Below are 6,009 nucleotides of genomic sequence, written 5' to 3' on the forward strand. Positions count from 1 at the left end.
GATTGCAAGCTTTTTTCAGGGAGGGGCCATGTGTTGTACTTCTGGGTCCCTCATGGCACTTAGAACAGTTGGTAAGTGCTTGGCAAATACTGAAACTCAAAAGATTTTAGGGTTGGAAAGGACTTTAAGAATCACCTATTTTTTTTTTTTTTTTTTTTTTTTTTTTTTTTTTTTTTAGTTTTTGCTAGGCAATGGGGTTAAGTGGCTTGCCCAAGGCTACACAGCTAGGTAATTATTAAGTGTCTGAGGCTAGATTTGAACTCAGGTATTCCTGACTCCAGGGCCAGTGCTCTATCCACTGCGCCACCTAGCTGCCCCCAGATCACCTAATTTTTAACCTTGACTTTCCTACTCTCCCATTTTACACTTGAGAAAAACTGAAGGAAGGAAGTCATTTTTCAAATATCTCAGAGATAGGAAATGGTAGAGGTAGGATTTGAAGCCGGTTGTTGGACCCCATATCCTGTGTTCTTTCTATTGGGTCATCCTTGTTGAAATGAACTTACTTTATTTTGGCAACTGAAGCAATATACACCCCATCTCCCTTCCCTATACTTTCAAATCCTTGCAATACTAATTTTTCAAAAGTGAACCAGCTCATAGAGAACAGACTGGTGGGTCTCTTGAACCCAGGAATTCTGAGCTACAGTGGCTCCACACTAAGGAGCTATAGGATTGAGAATGGGGGGGGGGGGGTTTAGGCTGCTCAAGGAGGGGCATAGAATGAGGTTAAAGTTTCTGAGCCAATCAATAGTGGGATCAGAGGTCTATGGATAACCCCTGCACTTCTATCCTGCTCTGGATAGGGAAACCCAGTGTTAAAACAAGTAAACAAACAAACACAAACGTCAAAAAGAGCAAAACAAAATCCAAAAGTGATTTGATGAGTACTTCTTTTTTAATATTTATCAAGAACTTAGAATGTGTGAGTCATTGTACAAGGTGATACACAGGTGTCCATCTTAAGGTTACACTCTGGTGATTTGCATATAAAAATACAATTCCCAATACAAGGCAATATATGTTAAGAGCCAAAAATGTGGCACAGACAGTATCATGAGAGAGACTGTGAGGACTTGGAAGTGGTCAGGGAGGAAGACAAACTTTTTATAACTTAAAAAAACACAGCATTGTTCCTGCTGGGTAATATTTTATTCACTATTTTCCCCACTTCCTTTCTCCATGGAGATTTATTAAAATTTGAAGTCGGGGGCAGCTAGGTGGCGTAGTGGATAGAGCACCAGCCCTGGAGTCAGGAGTACCTGGGTTCAGATCCAGTCTCAGACACTTAGCCCTAATTTGCCTTGGGAAAAAAAACAAAAACAAAAAAAAACTTGAAGTCATAAGAACTTCAAATAACTGAAATTTGTTAGTTTTCATTCATTTAGCTAATGTTTATTATGTACAGGGGATACAAAAAAGTATAGAACATAGTACCTGCCCTCAAGGAATTTTAGATTTAAAAGAAAAAAAATGAGGTTATAATAGGAATTTTATTATTTGAGAAAATGGCTTTTAGGAAATATGGCTTGGGGTCACTGAATATAAAACAATGTCCTACATTTTCAAAATCTTCATCTAGGAGATTCTTGATCTTTTGTGTATCACCTTGGGCAATATGAAATTTATGAGCCCTTCTCAGAATAAAGTTTTCAAATGCATAAAATAAATATATACCCAATATTACAGGAAATCAAAGTTTGATGAAAATAAAGATGTTATTTTTCCCCCCATTCAAGTTTATCTATCTCCTAATATCCATAGAAGCGTCCTTAGAGACCAGATTAAAACTTGATTTGGTACAATGGATAAAAAATGATTTTTAGAACAATGTTATCTTAAGATCCTGGAGGATTTTCAACCATCAAAGAACTACTTTCGTGACTTAAGATATAAAACTGAACAACAAACAATTTAGATAGATTTTCCCCAGTAAGAATTGAAACCCAAAGGGTTTTGTTTAATTTTTAGAAAACCCATTCCCTTGATTCCTTCATTCCTTCATTCCCTAAACATTTTGATGAATCAAGGTTTTACTGTATCAAAATGAAAGGGATGGATATCCAATATTCCTTGGTATTCTTCATAGAGTTTTTGTTGATTTTTGCTTTAGAAATATATTTCAAAAATTCAGTTTATCTAAAATTTATTAAGTATTACTACTCTGAGGGGTATATACAGCTAAATAAGAGGGTACTGCCCTCAATAAGTTTGTTGTTCAATTGTGTCTGACTCTTCATGGCCCCATTTGGAGTTTTCTTGGCAGAGATATTAGAGTGGTTTGCCATTCCTTTCTCTGGATTTAAGAGATGAAGAAACTGAGGCAAACAGGGTAAAGTGTACAAAAAGGCTCACACAACTAGTAAGTGTCTAAGGCCAGATTTGAACTCAGGAATATGAGTCTTCCAAACTTCAGATCTCGCACTATTCCACCTAGCTGCCACTCAATAAACTTACATTCTATTGGAATTTAAATTTGAATAAAAATACTGTTAGGGGTGGCTAGATGGGTGCAGTGGATAGAGCACTGGCCCTGGAGTCAGGGGTACCTGAGTTCAAATCTGGCCTCAGACACTTGATAATCACCTAGCTGTATGGCCTTGGGCAAGCCATTTAACCCCATTGCCTTGCCAAAGAAACCCAAAAACCTAAAAAAAAAAACCTGTTAGATTTCCATTTAAGTTAAAAACATTAAACTGGGGCTAAAATAAGGTAGGCTATATAGCAAAATAAAAAAGGGACAGCCCCAAATTAAAGCTACTTCCCAGTCACATCTTAACCCCTGTTGCTTCCTGGTGTTCAGGAATGTGGATTGTATGTATCAGTCATAGGTAAAACATGTACTTGTTCTCTTTCCTCTGTGTCTACCACCCAACCCTTTCTTCTTCTTTTTCAGGTTTGTCTGGTCATGTTCCTTGGAATGAATCATGCATTCCTAAAGGGTAGGGCCTGTCTTTCTCTACCATGCTGGAAAGCTCTGGGTCTAATATTGCCTACTCCCATCAGTTCTAAAAGGTTGGTAAACTCAGGTTTAGAGAAGAGGTGAGGTGTGGCCTGCAATTTGTGGGGATCTTGGGCCTGGCCTTGTCTCTAGAAGTGGCATGTAAAATTAAATTTTGTGTTGTCCCTAAATATTTACATAAGATTTAAGGAGTGCCAAATAATCTTATCTTTGGTCTTCCTTGGGAGTCTTGTTCCCTAGTGGAAATAGCCACAAGAAAAAGTCACTCTTGTATTATACAACAAAGGATGTGGGGGGGGGGATATGTGGGACTGTTTCCAGAAGGCTCTTATTAAAATGTAGAATGGTAAATTGGAAGATTCTTGGGGGAAAAGGAGGAGAAAGGAGGGACAATATCCCTTAAATCCTCAATAGCATAGATTAGATGATGAGTTTAGCTAATTATCATCTTGAAAAGCCCCACAAGCTGGTCCAATGGGATTGAAATACAGTGCAGGTTAATTACTATTGGAGTCTATCTATCCTTACTCTCCCCTCCATATTCTTGATAATAGATCCCTGAACTTAGTTACCTTAATTCTAGATTGCCTTTATTTCTGGGTCTCTGTTGGAATTTCTGGATCTTGACTTGTGATTTTTTTTGCCTCTCACTACTAAAAATATACATACATGAATATATGAAGGAAAAAAAAAGCTTATAGTATGGTGGCAAACCATAAAAGGATAGGGATGGTTTGGGAATGTAGTAAACAATTTTAGTTCCAAAAAAAGCCTGATTTGTTGTTCTATCAAAGAATGAATTTGCATATCATTTGCATAATGTAGCTGTCAATAATTTACAGTTCAAAAGCACAAATGCAGTCATTTACCATGGATATTTATTTTCTGTAAAATGGGACATGGATAATTCATGCATGATGAATGCCACCCCTAGACTGTCAGGCTGTTAGTCTTCTGGGAAGCAATATCCTTCTTTCCAAAAGACCAGATCACAATTGAAGTCGCTACTCTGTCACACTCCATCCATTTACCCAAAGTCTGCCAAGCTTGGAGAGGGATTGATTTTTGCTAATATTTAGTTTATGTGTTTCAGTTTAGGCCTGGAAATTTGAGGGGCATGGAGGGATGAGACCTTAGGCAAAATTAGAAGTATTCCTTTGTCCACTAAAAGTTGAGTTGCTTATTGCTGTCCCCTGCTCCCATATCTACTGGGTATGCCTGGAAAATTACTCTGTTTCTCCAAGACTAAAATAAAATGATCAAATCTCCAGTTAATTTGCATTTGCTGAATATAACCCAGAGACTATATTCAAATCAAATAGAACTGACTGTCTTTATGTGATTTGAAGCTTAAGGCAAGTTCATTATTGGGCTGAGCCCAGAAGACACATTCTGTTGTGGGCCCTGTAAAAGTCTCTATGCACCTGTATAGGTATATCACTAAACAGGAGGGGGACAGGCAAGAGGAAGAGAAGACTAGGGATCCTGCTGAATGAAATTCCTTTTAGGAACCCAAATAGAGATGAATCTTGTACCTTGTTCCATTGTTCACTTTTCTAGAATAGGGTTTTGAGATCCTTGTTCAAACATTTAAGAGAAGGTATGAGGTTGTCTAATTCTAGGTGAGAAAATCAAAACTGACCCAAACGTAGAAATGAAGGTGAAGGCTTCTAAACTTGGAAACAACCTAGTAAAGTCCATTCAAAAGACAGTCCTGGGTCAAAGCGTAGACTTTAGGGTTATAAGGTAAACAAATTTTCCTGGTCAGAAACCTAATTTTATCTTAACCCCTTGAGTGCAAGTGCCCAACTCACCTTGCCTCTCCTCTTGCCTTGGTTTTCTTAAGCAAACCAACCTTTTATTTTTTTTAAATTAGGAGTCACTATCTCCTCTCTTTCTAATTTTTATAAGTAGAAAAGTGCTCCCTAGTCCCTTGGTAAGGGCCTGGTAAATTAGGAGTCACTATCTCCTCTCTTTCTAATTTTTATAAGTAGAAAAGTGCTCCCTAGTCCCTTGGTAAGGGCCTGGTAAATTAGGAGTCACTATCTCCTCTCTTTCTAATTTTTATAAGTAGAAAAGTGCTCCCTAGTCCCTTGGTAAGGGCCTGGTGGAGGTGCAAGAGGTAGTAACGGGGCCACAAAAGTTGCCTTGGTGGGACCCGCCTAATCTTAGAGCACGGGGGTGTGGGTCTGGTAAAGTTGTAGACAGGAGAACTTTGCTATTTTGGGGGCTGGGGCAGAGGCAAGGGCAAACTGCAAACTGCGGTGTTTCCATCACTGTGGTTGGACCACAACGCCCTGCCTAGTTATGAATGAATGAATGAAAGAATGAATGAGAAGTCATCTGTGTTGCCTATAGGCTAAAGAGCGTGCCAGGCGCGGGGTTGAGTGCCCCGGCCCGGGCAGCGCCGCGGGCTGCGCGGGCTTGGGCCGGCTTCCTTCGGGATGGGGGCTGAGTTCTGGGGCGCCTTTCGCGGTCCCGAGCTGGGGGCGGGTGCGGAGGCCCCGGGCCCGGGTGCGGGGCGCCGCGGGCAGGCCGTGCAGGGCGGGCTCACGGCGGCGGCCGGGCCGGGCCGGGCCGGGCGGACTCCGCGCCCCGGAACCTTTCTTCTGCAGCATGCGGTTTCCCGGCCGGACGGCATTGCGGGCCGGCAGCGAGCTTAACCGTCCCCCTCGGCCTCCGCCCCGCGCCCGCCTCCTCCCCGCCCCAGGCTCCCCTTCCTCCCGTCCCGGAGTCGTGGGGGCCGCGGCGGCGGCTCGGTTCCGCGGCGCCAGCGGGCTCTGCCGTCTCCCGCCGCAGCCTCGGGCTGGGAGGCGGAGGGGGAGGAGCGGCCGCCGGAGCCTCCCCGGGGGGCCTCGCGCCCGCCCCCCCCCCCCCCCCGGCCCCTAGGGCCCGGCCGGGGCCCGGAGATTGGGCCCGAGCCCGTTCGGCCGCGGGAGCCGAGGCCCGGGGCGGCCGCCGCCATGGAGACGCCCGCCGCGGGCGCCCGGCGCCTCGGGGCCAGGGGCCGGCCCTGACGCCGTCCGCCCCGTCGGGCCCCGCGCCGC

The sequence above is a fragment of the Macrotis lagotis genome, chromosome 4 (genome assembly GCF_037893015.1).
Source record: "Macrotis lagotis isolate mMagLag1 chromosome 4, bilby.v1.9.chrom.fasta, whole genome shotgun sequence".
Classification (NCBI taxonomy): Eukaryota; Metazoa; Chordata; class Mammalia; order Peramelemorphia; family Peramelidae; genus Macrotis; species Macrotis lagotis.